The sequence below is a fragment of the Rhinoderma darwinii genome, chromosome 3 (assembly GCF_050947455.1).
Source record: "Rhinoderma darwinii isolate aRhiDar2 chromosome 3, aRhiDar2.hap1, whole genome shotgun sequence".
NCBI lineage: Eukaryota > Metazoa > Chordata > Amphibia > Anura > Rhinodermatidae > Rhinoderma > Rhinoderma darwinii.
In genome coordinates this window covers 192,355,994-192,377,325 of record NC_134689.1, presented here as the reverse complement: position 1 = coordinate 192,377,325, position 21,332 = coordinate 192,355,994, and the positions used below count along the sequence as shown (strand labels likewise).

General features: G+C 43.2%; 1 protein-coding gene across 3 annotated transcripts in view; it reads right to left on the bottom strand.

Moving 5' to 3' along the window:
* PLXNB2 (plexin B2) overlaps positions 1-21,332 on the bottom strand; it is a 292,432-nt gene that overhangs the window by 212,628 nt on the left and 58,472 nt on the right. For all 3 annotated transcript variants that reach the window (XM_075857182.1, XM_075857181.1, XM_075857183.1), the window contains one exon: positions 5,231-5,305. The gene's annotated coding sequence lies outside the window, so the exon portion shown is untranslated. The remainder of the gene's footprint in view (positions 1-5,230; positions 5,306-21,332) is intronic.

Below are 21,332 nucleotides of genomic sequence, written 5' to 3'. Positions count from 1 at the left end.
GCATTTAAATTCTGAAAAATGCTATTTTTTGTAAATTTTCTCTAAATTTTGCAATTTTTCACAAATAAAGACTGAATATATCGACCAAATTTTACCACGAACTTGAAGCCCAAAGTGTCACGAGAAAACAATCTCAGAATCGCTTGGGTAGGTTTAAGCATTCCGACGTTATTACCACATAAAGTGAAATATGTCAGATTTGAAAAATGGGCTCTGAGCCTTAAGGCCCAAACTAGGCTGCGTCCTTAAGGGGTTAAAGACATGAAGAGTTAACACACAACGAGGAAGAGTGTCACAGCACCGGAGACTAAAAATATTTTCAATATAATGGGTGCAAGACCCAAAGGAACCTGATCCAAAGTCCCACAAATGGAATCCACAAAAAAAAGTGAGACGAGGCAGCACATCCAAAACCAAGTGGTTTCAGTCCAACAGGAACCTCTCAAGCGTGTGAACATACCCCACAAACATAGTATATAAGAACTCAGAGTCATAATTGCCAATAATACTATCAATACAAAAAGTATAAAAAATACATTACAGTATATATAGTGACCATTAGGTGATGAATGGATTTTTCGGCTAAATGCATGAAGTTCTTTACGCTTAAGTTTAGCTATCCGCTCACCTCCTCTCCTTTGTATCGGTACATGGTCTATGACCCAGAATTGAAATAGAAATGAAATGAAAATAGGCACGTGGACTTCCTCCTCCTCACATTTTGTATTAGGAGTATCTGTCTGTTGGTTATACTTCTTATGAATAAACAATGGACATTTCTATGGAGCATTGGGCCACATTTACATGATGCTATAGGGATGTCTTATATCATGACCTAATAATACTGCCGTATCATCATGTATGGACCTGGTATGGGGTTTAACCTTGTTTCTTGGTACTTAGAAATATTTCCGGGTGTTTTAGAATTTTGAACATCTCTTTACGGATTACACTATACAAGTCTTGGGGGGGGGGGGGGGGGGGGAGATTCACCCTCTTAGGAGCCTGTTCGGTCCGTGATATACGGTCCGTATGTCGTCCGCATTTCCCGGACCGAACACACTGCAGGGAGCTGGGCTCCTAGTAACATAGTTATCTATGACGCTAGGTGTCACTGTCTCGCTGCGGGACAACTGTCCCGTACTGTAATCATGTGGCGGCACCTACAGAGGCCACTGTGGCACGATCTAAAAAGGGGCTGCCTAATTTTGACATTTGTGTGCCTGCCAAACGCTGCCAACTGAGCTGCTGACTGCATTTAGCGACACTTAAACTGTAAAAGTGGATTGTTGAAATAAGCACGTGGAGAAATCTCGCAAATTTCCGGTAAGTTTAAACCTAGCGCTATTATAGTAATATAGTGTTATCATAGTTCAAATAACGAATTCGCAATAATTTTGTAAGTATCAAATTTGAAAGTAATGAGGCAGGAGGAAGCGCTGTCTCGCCACCTTCCTGGTTTGCTCCGCTTGAGAAGCTGCGCCCCGTCGGCACATTGCACCCCTGCTCTGCCTCTTCACACGATCGTAATCGGCCCGTGGTAAACGGACCGTGTCAGCCTGATTTTCCAGCCCGACCACGGTAACCTGTGAACGATACTCCTGGCATCATAGTTATATATGGTGCTAGGAGTCCCTGCTTCCTCACGTAACAAAATGATAAAATACAGAACAGCAGTTCAGTGGGGAAGCAGGGACTCCTAGCGTTGGCAACCTCTGGCCGGGGATTCTGCTCCAGGAGGAGAACCTGTAGTCACTGTCCATATATGGATAGTGACTTCAGGGGCTCCCTCAAGAAGCGGAGTCCTTGCCCAGAGTGTTGCAAGACTCCTGTCTTGGGAAAGCCCTTGACGTCACTGTCCATATGGACAGTGATGTCAGGAGCTCCTCCTGGAGCGAAATACCTAGCTAGTGCGTTGCTGATGCTCTGGCAGGGGATTCTGCTCCTGGAGAATGTTAGTGCACGCAGTGCATAATGGATTACAGATTCAGTTAACCTGTTCGGTGCCAGGGAACAGGTTAGCAGAAGTTAGTCAATTAGATAAACATTTTTCCAATTGTATTTCTTGTAAAAAAAAAAAAAGTATTTGCAGACGTTAAAATTTGAAGTTACGTACAATTATTCTAGTAAATCGGTTAAAACGTTATTTATAGAAGAGAAAACGAATTCTCTTGGTATTTTTTTTTTTCCCGTTTATTTAACAGTAATAAGAAAATTAAGATTCAAATTGAAAAAAATAAATAAAATCTGGATTTATTTTTGCCAAAATCGCCCAGCCCTACAACTAATCATTAGTTTAAATTACCCCGCCCCCCCACAGTCATCGATTTCTCTGTTAGGCTGGGTTCACACGACCTATTTTCAGACGTAAACGAGGCGTATTATGCCTCGTTTACGTCTGAAAATAGGGCTATAATACGTCGGCAAACATCTGCCCATTCATTTGAATGGGTTTGCCGACGTACTGTGCAGACGACCTGTCATTTTTTGTGTAGTCGTTTGACAGCTGTCAAACGACGACGCGTAAAAATACAGCCTCGTCAAAAGAAGTGCAGGACACTTCTTTGGACGTTTTTGGAGCTGTTTTCTCATAGACTCCAATGAAAACAGCTCCAAAAACGGACGTAAAAACGCTGCGAAAACGGCGCGCAAAACGCGAATTGCTCAAAAAACTTCTGAAAATCAGAGGCTGTTTTCCCTTGAAAACAGCTCTGTATTTTCAGACGTTTTTGGTCACTACGTGTGCACATACCCTAAAGGATGAAAGCGATACATGTGTTTTGCACAGAAATTAGTCTGTTTTATGAAGGCGTTATTAGTCCAAAGCGATTTGCCAAAGTCGCTTTGAGAAATACCGGGCATAGTCTGCAGGAAATTGCTCCCCTGGAGAAGGTTTCTTAGTAGCGTGCCCTCAAGAAATGCGCTGAAAACCATGATCGACCATGACCTGGCCTATCTCGTGTGACCATAAAACAGGAGGAAAAATTTATCAGTGTGTTCCAAACAGGACAGATTCAAAACAGCTCATCAGTCCTGTGCTCCACTGAGAGAAACGTAGTATCAATCACGGCTGTCAAACACCACATTGTAGCTAGTGGCTTGGAGATGTGTTGCAGCCTAAAAAATGTTGCTTAGACCCGTTAATGAGAAGAACAGGCTATTGCGGGCTAAGAAACACAGGAGCTGGATCACTAGTCAGTGGAAGAAGGTTCTTTTCACAGATGAATCGCAGATTGAGGTGTTTGGGTCCAAGAGGCGAAGGTTTGAAGGTTCCATTATGGCCTGGGGAGGTTTGTAGGTGGTGCGATTGGCGACTTCTAAAAAATTTATTAAATAAAAAAATAGATGGAATTATGGACTTCGAGAGCTACCACCACATCCTGGTGCGCCATGCCATTCATTTTGGCACCCGTTTTATTGGTTGTAGTTTCACACTACAGCAATATCAAAAAATGTTCAGGCAAAAGAACGAGATCAGCAGCAGGAGCACAGCTGTTATACACAGCCTGACTCCTGCCCCAACTGCCGGAATCGAAGCGCTTCAATTCCGACAGATTAACCCATTAGATAACCCAATAACGACAGTGGCATCTAATGTGTTTGATAGAGGGAGGGAGCTCCCTCTGTCACCCCATCTACACACCTACAAAGAAATCGCGGGGTGCAGTTGGGTTTCCAAGGCAGCATTTGCACTGCTGTGATCGCTGATAAGGGTGGATACTTTGATAACAATAAAATGTAAGATAATCAAAAGCCTCAAATAATTTGTAAAAAAAAACGAATGGGCAGGCATACCGCCTATCTACGGAGTGCAAAATCTATGCCCTAGAACAAAACTATGGACATCCAGAATTATATTAAAACAGTAGCAACATTTTATTGACACCAAAAAGTAGAAGACAAAATTAAAAACGTTGTATACAAGAATTCAAACAGTGATCCATAATAAGATACACCGTAAAGCGTGCAAGAGCGCCAAACTAGATCAGACTTGACGACACATGAATGGCCCTAATAAGGATCCCACTACAATACATATAATTCCTAAAATAGGATAAGACCATGAATAAATGTGACATCCAATGTAAAAAGGCACAAACCTGAAACATAAGAATAAGACAAAAAAGACACAAGCCCGGCAGAAGGGTGCACACTTAAAAAACAAAGACCAGCCCCTCGCCAAGAGAAACCTGGCTTCCGCAGGGGTATAGAATGGACGGATATGGCGCCATATATATATATATATATATATATATATATATATATATATATATATATATATATATATATATATATATATATATATATATATACACACACAGACACACACACACACACATATAGTCCGGTGTATTAAATGCAATAATTACCATTCGTAAACAATGTTCATGAGTACTAAATAGGTTTATTTGCCTAAATACAGTAAATCCATGTTCTTTACAAAGTAGAGACACGGATGGGAAAACAGGACTTTCTAAAAAGTAAGTGAATTACAAAAGGCTATTTGATTGGCAGCTTGAGGTATAAAGCAATTAGATAGTTAGCCCCAAAAAACATCTTTAAGGCCAAGTTTTGTATGGAGCTGTATTCCACTGGAGCTCGTCAGTTAGTGCAAGGATGGCGTACAGCGCCATACTAAGGCCACATGCCTACGTCCGTGAAATTCGTCCATAATTACGGACCCATTAATTTCTATTGGCCATGGAAGGACACCTTCCCATATATTTATGGGAAGGTGTCCGTGCTGTAGAAAAGCTTTGCAAAAGATAGGACATGTCCTATTTATTGCATTTTACGGACCGTGCTCCCATACGTTATATGGGAGCATGGCCCGCAAATGCGGGTGGCTGTCCGCGGCGGGCCATAGTCACGGACCGTGATTACAAGCGCGGTCATGTGCAGGGTGCCTAAGGAGCCGTACAGGCTCTGTGCACTGCCGCACAGGGTCCATGGCCGTGTGCATGAACCCTAACATGGTGGATCTTCTTTGGCAAATAAAAAAAATAGGATGTAGTCTGGCATTACAATCCATTTAGCCCTTTCAAAGTTTTTACAAATGAAACACACTTTTCTAGTTTACTGCACAGTTGTAAGGCACTTCAGAGCAGATTGTGGGTTCTAAAGCAGATGGACATTGTAAAAAATATACACACAAAAAGCGCCAGCACTACTCATCAGTTTTACGATTTTTAAAGTATTTCAGGAAAAAATTTAAAATAAATTCTCCTACCAGAATTAATTCAGGAAACTAGGTCGGGTTTCACAGCAGACATGTAATATCCAGGTTTATGGTCCAGATTCAAACCTAGAAGAAAAAAGTAAATTATATATCAATAAAAGCAGTAGGTGTACTAAGCCAGCAATTTCCAACTTCACGAGTCAATAGCACAGCATTTGTACGAAGAAACAAAATACATTTAGTCATTTTATGTAGTTATAGCATTGTCAATTCTAGACTAAAAAAGGACCAAAGTGTCCCCTCCAAAAATATTATATTAGAAAAAGACAGGGAATTATTCATGTCATTTTAGCAAAAAGCAAATAAAGTTTTTTTTTTTTTGTAAATTGAACAAAGGGAACAAAGCAATTGTTATTGCAGGTGGTGTTGAGAAGTTTTCACAACTGTACAAAAAAAAAAAAAAAAAAAGTGGAAACAGGCCTTTCCTTCCTTACTGGAAAAAAATTATTAAATGCGCCTTACAAAAGAATTAAAAAAAGGTTGTTGAAAAATAAACACAAAAAACAAAAACAAAAACAACCTGTCTGAAGAAAACAATTGGAATCTCTGAATATATATGATAGGAAAGTTTAAAAATATTTTTCATCTATCAAGCATCTAGACTAGAAAACAAGACTTTTGACAGTAAAGAGATAAAAGAATATGCAGTCTCGTGAAATTATTTGACAGCACAATTTGCATTACCCAAGATAGTTGACCTCTGTAAGCAACAGAGCATTACTATCACTATTAATGTATCGGATTTAAAGAAAAACATCTATAGTGGAAAAAAAACCATAATTTAGGGTTCATGCACACGACCGTAAAAACACCCGTTATTACGACCCGCAATAACAGGCCCATAGACTTCTGTTACCCACGTGTACCTTCCCGTTTTCTCACGGGAAGGTGCCCGTGCCGTTAAAAAAATAGAACATGCTCTATTTTTTCATTTTACGGGCCGTGCTCCTATACTTTATAATGGGAGCACGGCTTGCAAAAGCGGCCGGCTGCCCGTGGCCGGCCGTGCTCGTAATTACGAGTCGTAATTACGAGCACGGTCGTGTGCATGAGGCCTCAGTTATATATACACACACCGTATAATAAAACAGATTCTTGTAATAAGGCGCGATTCACACGACAGGGTTTCCCGGCCGGGTGCCAGCCGTTCATAAATCGGCCGGCACCCGGCTGCATTAGGAATAATAGACCCCGAATGGGGCTATTCACACGACCGATTTTTTGACGGCCGGGAAAACCGGCCGTCCAAAAATGGGACATGCCCTATTTTCGGCCGGGTGCCCGGCTCCCATAGAAGTCTATGGGGACGGGTAATACACGGCCATCACTCTCTCTCCTCCTCCTAGTGCAGAGTGCATAGGAGGAGGAGGAGGGTCTTTTATTGCTCGCTGTAGGAGTCGGAATCCCCAATCCCCGGCTGGGGATTGGGGATTCCGCTACAGGAGAAGTGCGTGACTGCAATGTCCATATATGGACACAGCGAAGTCACTCACTTCTGCAGCGGAATACCCGACCCTATGGCCGGGGATTCCGCTACAGGAGAAGTGAGTGACTACACTGTCCATATATGGACACAGTGACGTCACTCACTTCTGAAGCAGAATTCCCGATCTGTGGCAGGGAATTCCTCTCCAGGAGAAGTCAGTGACTACACTGTCCATATATGGACATTGAAGTCAGTGACTTCTCCTGGAAGGGGGGGGGGGGGTGGCAGGGTGGCGTCGCCGACAGGGGGCTGTGTGGCGTCGCCGACAGGGGGGCTGTGTGGCGTCGCCGACAGGGGGGCTGTGTGGCGTCGCCGACAGGGGGGCTGTGTGGCGTCGCCGACAGGGGGGCTGTGTGGCGTCGCCGACAGGGGGGCTGTGTGGCGTCGCCGACAGGGGGGCTGTGTGGCGTCGCCGACAGGGGGGCTGTGTGGCGTCGCCGACAGGGGGCTGTGTGGCGTCGCCGACAGGGGGGCTGTGTGGCGTCGCCGACAGGGGGGCTGTGTGGCGTCGCCGACAGGGGGGCTGTGTGGCGTCGCCGACAGGGGGGCTGTGTGGCGTCGCCGACAGGGGGGCTGTGTGGCGTCGCCGACAGGGGGGCTGTGTGGCGTCGCCGACAGGGGGGCTGTGTGGCGTCGCCGACAGGGGGGCTGTGTGGCGTCGCCGACAGGGGGGCTGTGTGGCGTCGCCGACAGGGGGGCTGTGTGGCGTCGCCGACAGGGGGGCTGTGTGGCGTCGCCGACAGGGGGGCTGTGTGGCGTCGCCGACAGGGGGGCTGTGTGGCGTCGCCGACAGGGGGGCTGTGTGGCGTCGCCGACAGGGGGGCTGTGTGGCGTCACCGACAGGGGGCTGTGTGGCGTCACCGACAGGGGGCTGTGTGGCGTCACCGACAGGGGGCTGTGTGGCATTACCTACAGGGGGCTGTGTGGCATTACCTACAGGGGGCTGTGTGGCATTATCTACCAAGGGGGCTGTGGCATTATCTACAAAGGGCTGTGTGTGGCAACAAATTTAAATGAAATTCATCAGATTTTAAAATTGACAAGGAAAAAAACGGATGCAAATCGGGTCCAAATCGGCAGGTAAAAACGGCAACACGGCACGGAACGGATGCAAACCGGCCGGGAAAAATCGGCCAAAAACGTCCGATTTTCCTGGCCGACACTCGGACCCTGTCGTGTGAATGAGGCCTCAGCCTGTTTTGCATCCTTTCTGATTCCGTTCCGGGCCATATTGCAGTTAACGGCCAATTTTGACCTGTTTTGCATCCGTTTTAAAATCAGATGAATTTAATTTGTAAATTTTTGCCACACACTTCCCTCTAGAGAGGGCAGTGTGTGGCATTCTCTACAGAGACTGCCACAGCCCCCGTGTAGGTAGTGCCACACAGCCCCCTGTAGTTAGTTCTACACAGCACCTCCCCATAGATGGCAACCCCCCTACTGGTTTGTAAATAGCACCACCGTTCCAGGTGGTCACATATGGACACAGTGATGTCAGGCACTTCTGAAGCGGAAACCCCAATCCCCGACCACAGCGTTGCCGAAGCGGTGGCCGGGGATTCCGCTCCCACAGGGAGCAAAGAAAATACCCTCCTCCGCCTCACATGCACTTCACACAGACAGACAGACAGAGACAGACAGACAGACAGAGACAGACAGAGACAGAGACAGAGAGAGACGGAAAACACGGCCGTCACTCGGGACACATTCCAGTGATGGCCGTGTATTACCCGGCCCCATAGACTACTATGGGAGCCGGGCGGCCGAGAGAACGGCCGAAAATAGGGCATGTCCCATTTTTTGACGGCCGGGTTTCCCGGGCAGTAAAGAAAATAGTTTGCGTGAATAGCCCCATTAGGGGTCTATTGTTCCTACTGCGGCCGTGTGACGGGTAACCCTGTCGTGTGAATAAGGTCTAAATGAGCCAAAATAATATAAAAAAAAGTCAACAATTTTGTTTTCTTTAGAGTACAAAATGTTGCACGTACTATAATACAGAAGTGCACACTATGGCACTATTCACATCACGTTTTTGTCTGCCTGGGAAAAGCATCGGACAAACGTTAAATGTAGGCGATCAGACGCATTACAGAGGCACCCGTAGACTATTATGGGATACGTTTAATTGATACGTCCTAATAGCCTGTAGGTGACTGATGCCTAAATAGTGGCATCAGTTTTAACGTATAAAACATGCAAAGGTATTGAAAAGTTAATTTACAAGATCTCATTGTATAGAGCAGCGTAGTGTAGTCTACTACGCTGTTCCATACCTGAAAAAAAATCTACGTGTACCGACACATTCGCCCGACGGAGGCAGAAAGGACACTCTTTTGGCCTTCATGGGGCTAATAAAGACCTATGGACATGTTTATCGTGCACTCTGGGAGCTAAAAGGACATCACAAGCATGAGGTGAACAGGGTCTAATGGTAAATAAAGCCACATCTCCAAATTTGTAATTGTTTAGAAGGACCTGTACAATATGTGACCATACGTTTTATAGATATGGTGCAAATGTGTCCTGTATTTTTCTACTCCAGGCAAACTGCCCCACATTACACAAGTGACGTGTGAAAATTTGCAGCTTTTCTAGTCACTCGTAAAAAGCACCAAGAAAGGTGAGCGTGGTCAACAAGGAGATTTAGTTTAGGCCAAATTTATTAAGTAAATTAAGGAAAAATGACTCACAACTACACTAGCTCATAGCATTTGCATATAAATTTGCCCTTTGGAGAGGTCAAAATGCACAAAACTATTAAGAGGCGTGTGTGCGCCTTTTAATACATTCGGGCCAAATTACTCCAACTACCTTCTACTTTGGTGAAAAACATGCCAATATTAGTAAATGTGTGCCAATATTTCTAGATGTATTTAAATCTGTTGACAACCCCTATGGGAATTACAGTGGCAACCATATTGGTAGTCACCTGGCTTCCCCAAAAACAGCACATTAGAATTTTGTAATGTTGGTAGAAGAGGACAAGGGTTATTACTTACTGGGTTTTTCTTATCTTTTACTACTCCATTCTTTATTACGCTTTGAGCTTTGTGTGAATGGAATGGGATAGCTGAAGTTGCCTAATGTAGGAACATTTACTTCAATTGTAGAAAGTAGACTTGTGCTAACATTGTTCCATCATTATCCAAGGCTAAAAACGCACAGTGGTAATGTGCAATACAACATATGGGCAGACGGATACAGCTCAATGGCAAACCAATGCAACCGTATAGGCATAAGGACAAAAACATATACCCATAGTATTTTTCATGTTTATAGTTGGACACTTTTCAACACAGCAGAATCCAGACATATACCAGCCAAACGTATGCTCTCTTGGGACCCTCTCTTGTAAACGTTGGCCAGTAAAGTCTATGGGTACACCATGTTTAAGAATACAGCACAACACAAGTGTGGTGTGAATTAAGCCTTACAGACTTTTAATGCAGTATTCCTCTCACATGCTACATCACAAAGCTTGCATAAATAGCTTCACTTACAATGACGCACCTACCTCCATGTGTATGGAACAAGTTTGATCTCATACACACAACCTTTGTTTATTTAGGTTCAGTATGGACCACACTTTCTGGTTAGGTCAAGAATGCATGTGGTTTGAATCAATTGTCTACATTCCTGACCTCTGTGGTATGACATTTAGGTACCGGAATCTCTGCTAAAAAAAAGTATACATACTATAGGGTCACATCAGGATCACACCACAGACCAACTTCGTCTAGGGGTTCGAACACTTAACATCCAGATTTTAATCTTGTTCAAATAATAGAGGCAATTTTAGGTTTACAAAAGCTAAATTTTACAGGCAGACTATGGAAAGTTTATTATTTCAGCCGTTTCTAGATGAAAAGCCTGTGTTTTTTTATCAGACATGTTTGACGCTACAATTTCAGCCAAGCTAATTAGATTGCTTGTGTGTCACTCATCAGAAATTTCAAATTACTAAATATAACCCGAGCGAGAGTAAAAAATAAAATAAATTAATTAAAAAAAGACACATACTATGTAAAACACGTCAAGGAGATATAAAGAGCAAACTTTTAGTTGTGATGAACCGACCATTACATGCAAATATCTAACTTGTTTCCTTAACAAGATTGGCAGCTCCAGCTAGTATTCAACAAAACCGAGGAACGATTAATCTATTATTTGCACACTGTGTAATGTTCTTTACAGATCAATGCTGTGACAAACTAATTACCAATTCCATTTTCTTCCATTTCTACTCTCAAGAACTATTTTAATTTAAATTACACATGCCACAATGTGTGCACTTGTGACATGTTTACTGAGACAGAGAAACAGTGAAAATATAACTGCCTTTAAGGCCTCATGCACACGACCGTAAAAACACCCGTTATTGCGGGTCGTTATTACGACCCGCAATAACGGGCTCATAGGCTTCTGTTAGCCACGGGTACCTTCCCGTTTGCTCACGGGAAGGTACCCGTGCCGTTAAAAAAGATAGAACATGCCCTATTTCATGCCGTAATAACGGCACGGGCATCCCATAGAAGTCTATGGGGCTCCCGTAATCATGGGTGGCTGCGTGTGTTCACCCGTGATTACGGGAGCGTTGCGAGGTGAGGCGAGGTCAGGGGACTACCCGGTCTGCAGGCCACAGCCCAGTGGCGTAACTACCGCCGGGACTACAATGAAAACTATGGCAGAGCGGGGAGGTATCTCCCCGCTCTGCCATAAACAAGACATGTATCCCCTATCCTGTAAAAAATAAAAATAAAAGACGTTCATACTTACCGACAACTTCCTGCTTCCTCCAGTCCGGTCTCCCGCCCGTTGCCTTGGTGACGCGTCCCTCTCGACATCCGGGCCGACGTCCTGGATGACGTTTCAGGCCATGTGACCGCTGCAGCCAATCACAGGTCAATCACAGGCTGCAGCGGTCACATGGACTGCCGCGTCATCCAGGGATGTCGGGCTGGATGTGAAGAGAGGGACGCGTCACCAAGACAACGGCCGGGTAAGTATGAATTTCTTTAACTTTTATTACAGAAAAGGCTGTCCCTTCTCTCTATCCTGCACTGATAGAGAGAAGGGGCTGCCGATTAGTGCAGTGCTATTTTGCTGCCAAAAACGTGCTCGTAAATACGGGTGGAATACGTGTGACACCGGACCCATATTTACGAGCACGGGTTCGTAAATACTGGTGCAAAACGGGTGGAATACGTGTGACACCGGACCCGTATTTACGCCAGTATTTACGGGTGGGAAAAAATACGGTCGTGTGCATGAGGCCTTAGTATTTTCCACTTTAATACGTGTGGCCATCTTTATGTCCAACTATAAACTTTACTAAATACGGTCTTGACAGGATTTTCAGTGTTCAGCAAAAATATAGCTTCATTGTCGGCAGCACATCCTTGCTTATACGGGCAAATGTGTCGTCAATAACCGATCATTTTAAAGAGAACCTGTCACCTCCCCATACATGTGCAGCTGAGTGCAGCATGTAATAGGCAGGGCTGCACAAACCCTGGGGCACTTTACATTTTTTCCTATCCTCCCCCGCTACTTCGATATCGGTGCCGTTATATTTGGCACACAATATTTAAATAACCCCCTGAACCGTCATTTGGGTGCGTAACATCGCTGTGACACTGTCCAATCAGCTACGGACAGTGTCAGAGCAACAGCTGGAGAGAGTAGAGCGTGTGCACGCGCGGGCAGGCAGGCACGCACGCTCGCTCTCACTGACTCTTCAGCTCTCGGCAGACATGGGCGACAAGACGTGTGAACGCTCGAGAGCTTAAAAGGGAAGGCGTCATATTGCTTTTAGTATGATATGAACATAAATTTTATTTATTTGTGTTCTTGTGTTTAACTTTTAACTTTTTTCTTACTTTTACTTCTCTATGGGGGCTGCCATTTTTTCTTCATCTCTGTATGTGTCGATTAACAACACATACAGAGATGGAATACGGCACATACAACCCCATAGGGAATGCGAACGAAAGCCATTCCATTCTCTGCAGCGTACGCCGTCTGTGTGGGAACGGCGCATGCGCCGCTCCCACACAGACCAAAACGAAGCTCGTTAGCAGAGCGAAATCCGGCGCCATTTTCATGTGGACCGGAAGCCGCTGCTGGACAGTAAGAGGACGACTTCCGGCCGCGGCTTCTGGCCATATGTTCAAGTAAGCGAAGACGCAAGGAATAGGAGCGGAGGCGGCAGGAGCAGGTAATTTTGTTTGTGTATGTGATGTGTGTATTATGTTCATGTTATACGGTCTGCTTAGCACTGTATCTAATCCTCTTACACTGTGCAGTCGCTCAGAAAATGGCGGCACATAGTGTAGGAGGTTTGAAGATTGAAACCCCTCCTTCTCCTGGCACTAGCCAGAATAACGGAGGGGGGATTGTGTGAGGACACTAGAGCGACTGTGGCTACCCCAAATTTGCAGCATAAAGCAATCAGGTTGCTTTACCAAATTGACTATGCTGCAATTTTGGGAACTGCTCCCTCTAGTGACCAGCACATGGAAAGGTTATAAATTAGAATCTAAATTTCTATTATCTCCTGACTTGTGAAAAAATGAAAACAGTGTAATCACTTAAATAATTGTTTAACAAAAAAATTTTCTAGCGCCACATTCCCTTTAAGAGCGAGAGCGTGCACAGCTCTGAGCTGTGTGTGCACATGCTCTCCTCTTTCCAGTTCTTGCGGTGACACTGTCCGTAGCTGATTGGCCAGTGTCACAGCGATGCTACACACCCCATTGACAGTTCAGGGGGTTATTTAAATATCGGGTACCAAATAGAACGGCACGGATATCGAAGTAACGGAGGAGGATAGGAAAAAATGTAAAGTGCCCCAGGGTTTGTGCAGCCCTGCCTATTACATGCAGAACTTAGCTGCACATGTATAGAAAGGTTCTCTTTAAAGCGGCTCTGTCACCAGATTAAAAGTGCCCTATCTCCTACATAATGTGATAGGTGCTGTAATGTAGAGAAGTGTTTTTTATTATGAAAAACTATCATTTTTTAGCAAGTTATGCCCAATTTTAGATTTATGCTAATTAGTTTCTTTATAGACAACTGGGCTTTTTTAAAAAAATTTACCAACTGGGCGCTGTAAACAGAAGTGTATGACGCTCACCAATCAGCGTCATACACTTCTCTCCATTCATTTTTAGCAGTACTCGCAACACAGCGTGATCTCGCTAGATCACGCTGTACTGTGTGAGTAAGTCCCACAAAAACTTTACCGAAGTGTCGGGAGTGTGAATTGTGGGTCTATGTGACAGCACAGCGTGATCTTGTGAGATTCCGCTGTGCTGAGTGCAAATGGACATGAATGGAGAGAAGTGTATGACGCTGATTGGTCAGCGTCATACACTTCACTTTACAACACCCACTTGGTCAAAAGTTTAAACAAAAACAGTTGGGCATGAAGAAACTAATTTGCATAAATCTAAAATTGCTCATAATTTCCTCAAAAATGATTGTTTTTCAGAATAAAAACCACTGTTATCTACATTACAGCGCCGATCAGATTATGTAGGAGATAGGGCACTTATAATCTGGTAACAGAGCCTCTTTAAATTACCATATAATGAAGCTGGAAAAAAAATATTGCGGGCTGAAGTTGGAAAAATACTGTGATTCCTACATTGTTTTTTGGTTTTAATTTTTACAGCTTTCACCATGGGGGGGGGGGGGGTGCCATCTATAGGGGGATGCCTGTTAAAAACAACTTGATACCAAACTTATAGAGTATTTTATTTTTTATATATTTTACTAAGTTAAACAATTGTTTTGTTTCATCACGTTCTGTGAGCCATAACTTTTTTTTTCCGTGGATTCAGCGAGATGAGGGCTTATTTTCTTCAGGACGAGCTGTAGTTTTTATTAGTACCATTTTTTGGTACATACAACTTTTTGATCACTTATTACATTTGTGAGCTAAGGACCAAAAAAAACTGCGATTTTGCCGGGTTATTTTTATTTTATTTTTTTACGGCGTTCACTGTGCGAGTTAAATATTGGTATATTATAATCGTTCAGACTTTCACGGACACAGAGATTCCAATTTATTTTTTACATTACTTTAGAGGGAAAAATAGGAAGGTTTTTTTTTAACTTAATATTTATTTTACATTTTTTCACTACTAATAAAGCTTTACACATTTTATTAGCCGCCCTAGGGGACTTGAACCAGCAATCATATCGCTGGAACAATACTAATGCATTGCAGTGTATTGTCATTTTTACAGGCTTCTGTTAAGCGTTGCCGGAGGCACGGCTTAAAAAGAGGCAGAAGGAAGGCAGTCCTTGCGGTAAATCCAGGGTGTCCGGTGTAAAACACAGCTGACACACGTGGAGTACGGAGCGCACTCAGCCCGTAAGCATGCTCCACACTTTCCTATGACACTTCTGTACTTGAGAATACGTCAAGGGATTAACCCCTTTCATGACCGGGCCTGACTAATGACCAGCTAAATTTTTCAGTTTTTGCCTCACTGCCTTTCAGAAGCCATACGTTTTTTTATTTTTTCCTTGTTTTATGCAGAATAAATTGCATTTTGCCTGGGAGTAGAAAAAATTCACTGTGTAAGTTATAGAATTTATTTTCATGAAGAGAATGTTTTTTTGTATATTTTTTATCCTGTTAACGTTTAAGGCTAAATAACCTGTTACATTAGGTAATGTATGGGCAATAAAATATAGTTTATTCAAAATAGACTTTTTGGGGACATTTTAATTATATTTTTGTTACTTTTTCTCCATTAGGAATATCTTCATTTACAACTTTATTTTTTACTTATAATGTATTAGCATACTCCTATATACGAATACATTACGCTGTGTCACTATGAGGCTGGGTTCACACAACCTATTTTCAGGCGTTATGGAGGCGTTTTACGCCTGAAAACACGGCTCCAATACGTCGGCAAACATCTGCCCATTCATTTCAATGGGTTTGCCGATGTACTGTTCCGACGACCTGTCATTTTACGCGTCGCTGTCAAAAGACGGCGCGTAAAATAACAGCCTCGTCAAAGAAGTGCAGGACACTTCTTGGGACGTAATTGGAGCAGTTTTTCATTGAATCCAATGAAGAACAGCTCCAAATTACGTCCATAATGGACGCCCCGCAAAACGCGAGTATGAGCAATTACGTCTGAAATTCAGGAGCTGTTTTCTCCTGAAAACCGCTCTGTAATTTCAGACGTAAATGCAGTTATCGTGTGCACATACCAACACAGGCTTATATTAGGGCAGCAGCACATAGTGTGCCCTAACAGCAGGCAAACTGAACAAACAGCCGTGGGGACCTTTCTAGGTCCCCAGGGCTGACTGCAGAGGGATTCTCCCAGTCTTCCATTGCATCACCGGGTTTCCAGTGACACGATCAAAGAGGGGAGTTCCCTTAGAACATGCCGCGGTCACGGGCCGTGGCGATCAAAGGGTTAAACAGCTGGGGTCGGAATGTTTTCCGATCACAGCTGTGTTCAGAAGATTGCTCTAAGTTCTGGAGCGATCAGCCTCCTCTACAGAAACGCTTAAAGACGCCGCTGTAAACCAAGCACCTGAACCGCTTGCCGACAAAAGACCGTGGGCAGTCATTAAGGGGTTAAAGGATGAGTCGATTACATACATTATCAAGAAGAAAAGCTGCAAACAGTTGATACAAGTATGATTGATATGATCAAATCAACAGCAATCTATTATAGTTGTTTTAAAGGCTTGATTTGACAATTGTGTGTCATGCAACAGGTGTCTGAAGTATAGTCCGGGCACAGAGGAAGGTAAATTCATGCAGTGCAGCGGATATTCCTAGTATCAGGCATGAGTGCTCCTGTACACCAAGTACTCCGCCCAACCATAAAGAATAGAAGCAGTACTCCAGTCTGTCATGAAGTCACTTGGGTATCTTTATCCATCTCCAAAAGTAGTGTGTGCGCGCATGTATTTTTTTTTACATGGTCGTATTGTGTTGCCTTGGTGTATTTCGTTAAAAACAAGAACAGATCTAGGGAAAAAGTTTTTTAGCTGAATAAACAATGCAGTCCAGGTGGTTTCCTTCCCTCATAGAATGTAAGCCCTTGCAGGCATGGCCCTCTCTCCTCCTGTACCAGTCTGTCATTTAGCAATCTCATGTTTATTGTACTACAAAGAAGAGAACTTTCAGAAATCCATACACCTGCTACAGAACCACTTTTAAACGAATGGAAAGTATTTTCAGTACAGAAATTTCTGTGACAAAATCTGGCGCACGTCAATAAGGCTAGGACTATACAGCAACTTTGGCCACAACACACGCCACGGCCAAAGATGGCTGTATTGCACTGCCTGCATTGAAGGTAACAAAAGTCAATGTTGCCGAAACACCAGTCACAAGAAGTCCAGTGTGTTTGAATTCCTTGTGACTGATTTTGCAGTCTCGGCAACTTGCAGGTCGCAACTGTTAGGCTGGATTCACACGAGCACATTACGTCCGTAGTGGACGGAACGTATTTCGGCCGCAAGTCCCGGACCGAACACACTGCAGGGAGCCGGGCTCCTAGCATCATAGTTATGTACGACGCTAGGAGTCCCTGCCTCTCTGCCGGACAACTGTCCCGTACTGTAATCATGTTTTCAGTACGGGACAGTAGTTCCACGGAGAGGCAGGGACTCCTAGCATCGTACATAACTATGATGCTAGGAGCCCGGCTCCCTGCAGTGTGTTCGGTCCGGGACTTGCGGCAGAAATATGTTCCGTCCATTACGGACGTAATGTGCTCGTGTGAACCCAGCCTTAGCGCTATTACAGGGAGCATTTCCGGGGTTACAATAATAAGAGATATACATTATTTCTCTTTCAGATACCATCTTCTGGGTTGATGTTAGTTCATTTATCACACATACTTAATAAAAGGTTATGATCAGGAAGCCTTTTGAACCATGGTCCAAAAGGAGATTTTTTTCTTATGAAAAAAAATAATGATTAGATTATTGCAAATCAAGCTAGGAAAGCATTCATTCATAGAATTCTCATCTTTTCCCTTTTGATTGGAAAACAAATTAATACGGCATCATTTAATTTACGTGGGGGGAAAAAAAAACAAAAACAAAAAAAATACAATTTTCCAGAACAAGAAACATAATAAAAATCAATTACAGATCTCATACATTTGCAACAAGGACACTGTTTTATGGAGGTCAGTAACATCATTCAAAAGACAAGAGCACTGGTATAAAAAAAGGAATCACCTGGCTGTTCACAGAACAGGACATCAAATGAAAACAGATCACACGGAAGCACTTCACAAATGCATTTTATTATCTGGGAATATTGTTATTCAACACTACAGCTACTGTACCAGACAGACAAAATGGGAATCAAGTTAAACAAAGTGAAAGCAATTCTCTCCTTAGCAGATTAACAAAACAGTAACACAAAGCCTTGTTAACCCTCTACTACAAGATTGGAGAGCTGTGCCATATCACAAATGCAAAGGGGATTTTCGGATTGCTGGTGATGGAAAAAAAAAAAGGAGACATCATGACCAGTTCTATCAAGACATAAATTCCACACGTTTTCTTCATTAATGATGTAGTCTGCACTACAAAATGACCAGGCAGCAGATTGGGGATTGGAGTGGGAGTGTGTGAGTGTGATATATAGAGAGATAAAGTAATATATACTTACTATCTGCCCAAAGGTATATGGACACCTGACTATCACACCTATATGACATTGTTGGACATTTTATTCCAAAACCAATTGGCGCCCCTTTGCTGCCAGAACAGCCTCCACTCGTGTAAAGCCTTCCCAGTACATTTCTCTGTGGGAATTTGTGCCCATTCAGACAAAACAGTATTTGTGCCGTCAGGCACTGAAGTTGGATGAGAAGTCTGGCTTGTGATCGGCGTTCAAACTCATCCCAAAGGTGTTCGATGGGGTTTTAGTCAGGGTTCTGTGCATGCCACTCGAGTTTCTCCATACCAATCTTATCACAAATTACTTAAAGGTAATGTGTCACTAGAAATTTTTTATTTTTTTAGTTAAACAATTAGTATCTGAGTGATTACACATTGTTTTAATTTAAATTTATTCACAAGTCAGGAAATGTTATAAATTAGAATCTAATTTATAACATTTCCATGCGCTGGTCACTAGAGGGAGCAGTTCCCGAAATTGCAGCATGGTCACTGTGGTAAAGCAACCTCATTGCTTTATGCTGCAAATTTGGGGTAGACCCACTCACTCTAGTGTCCTCACACAATCCCCCCTCCCTTATTCTGGCTAGAATCTTCAAACCTCCTACACTGTGTGCCGCCATTTTATGAGCGAATGCACAGTGTAGGAGGATTAGATACAGTGGTAATCAGACAGTATAACATTAACATACACGAACATAATACATCACATACACAAACATAACTTACCTGCTCCTGCCGCCGCCTCTGCTCCTATTCCTTGCACCTTCGCATATGGCCGGAAGCCGCGAACGGAAGTCGTCATCTTACTGTCCGGCAGTGGCTTCCGGTCCACAAGAAAATGGCGCCGGTTATCGCTCTCCTAACTAGCTTCGTTTTGGTCTATGTGGGAGCGGCATATGTGCCGTTCCCACACAGACGGCGTACGCTGCAGTGAATTAAACGACTCCCGTTCCCATTCTCTATGGGGATTTATGTGCCGTATTCCATCTCTGTATAGGTCGTTAATCGACACATACAGAGAAGAAAAAAAAATGGCAGCCCCCATAGAGACGTAAAAATAAAAAGTAAAAAAGTTTAAAACACGAACACAAATAAATACATTTAATTTTTTTATCATACTAAAAGCAATATGATAAAAAAAAAATAAATACATTTTCATGACACCTTCCCTTTAAGACATTAACAGGGACTGTTAGAAAGTCCTTACCTGTTAGATGGATCCCTTAATAAGCTGATCACAAGGTAACACCCCTACTGGGATCCCCAGTGATCATCTATAATCTATGGGGAAACCTGGAAGGAAGTATTCAATTTCTCGGCAGCACCACGACAGGGCAAATTGAGCATTATACAGTGCCTATTCACATCAATGGGCTGTCTTTGTAATGCAGGACAGGACCTCCAGAGCAAGAAATTTTTTTGTAACTGCTCTCCGCTCTGGCCAAGAGATGAAGATCCTGAACAAAGGTTCCCTCTATTAACTCAGAATTTCTTAATAGGATATATGAACATGGGGTTCCTAAACTGAACAACCCCTTTAAGGATCTTCGGAAGACAACTATGGGAGAGGTAACGTACAGCAGTAATCTACATATAAGGTGAGCTTGTGAGTAAAGGAATCCAATTCTATACCCTGTATAGATGGGTTCTTTTGAAGCGCCACAACCAATGGTTCCATCGTGAGAATGCACAATAAACGGTAGACCGAACTTCCCTGTCATGTGCCATTAAGCATAGTAGAGGCTGCTGAATGCTCTAACCTGGGCAAAGGGAGGAGAATAAATCCATCTGGCAGATTTTACTCAATGATCGGTGTTTTGATAAATCGCTAAGGATCCTCGCTGACAGCAGGAATGTGTTTCCTCCCAGATGAGCAAGGAGAGTCATTGATGCCTAGCATTGGTTCTCGTGGGAACCGTGCATGTTTCAGAAATCGCTATTGTAGATGTAAATGCTACCAAGAACAGTATTTACATATTGTGATGTCGATTTTTACAGTGGCACAATCTAGATGATCAACGATAAAGGGGTTTTATTCTTGACCTGCATTCACAGTGGGCAAAGCGGCTTTTGTTTGAAGCTTGTTCTATTTACTTTGTGACCACAAATTTGAACTAAATGAAAGCATTTATGACGACATGAATGACCCAGGCTTCCTGTTTACAGTAGTTAGTTTTATAAATAACAGACTTCTCAAAATGACCAGGCACAAAAAAATAAAAAAATCTTGTTACAATTTCCTGGGTTCATGGGAACTAATGGAAGTTATAGACCCTCAATATGACACACTTCACCAGAACATCTCAAGATTTGTCTGTAAGGGTATGTGCACACGTAGTGACCAAAAACGTCTGAAAATCCAGAGCTGTTTTCAAGGGAAAACAGACCCTGTTTTTCAGATGTTTTTTTACCAACTCGCATTTTTCGCGGCGTTTTTCACGGCGTTTTCTACGTCCGTTTTTGGAGCTGTTTTCATTGGAGTCTATGAGAAAACAGCTCCAAAAACGTCCAAAGAAGTGTCCTGCACTTCTTTTGACGAGGCTGTATTTTTACGCGTCGTCGTTTGACAGCTGTCAAACAACGACGCGTAAATAACAGGTCGTCTGCACAGTACGTCGGCAAACCCATTCAAATGAATGGGCAGATGTTTGCCGACGTATTGTAGCCCTATTTTCAGACGTAAAACGAGGCACAATACGCCTCGTTTACGTCTGAAAATAGGTCGTGTGAACCCAGCCTAACAGACATAAGCTTCTCTTTTTATGGATATCGGAAAACGAAATTGCACCCGCTAAAAGCAAGCTAATATTTTGACATTTTTATTGATTTATTCTCAACAGCTAATACTCTTTTCACACTTGGATCTAAATGCTGTTCAAGAACGAAGCTCACAGTGAACTAGATCTTCAGCAAATTATT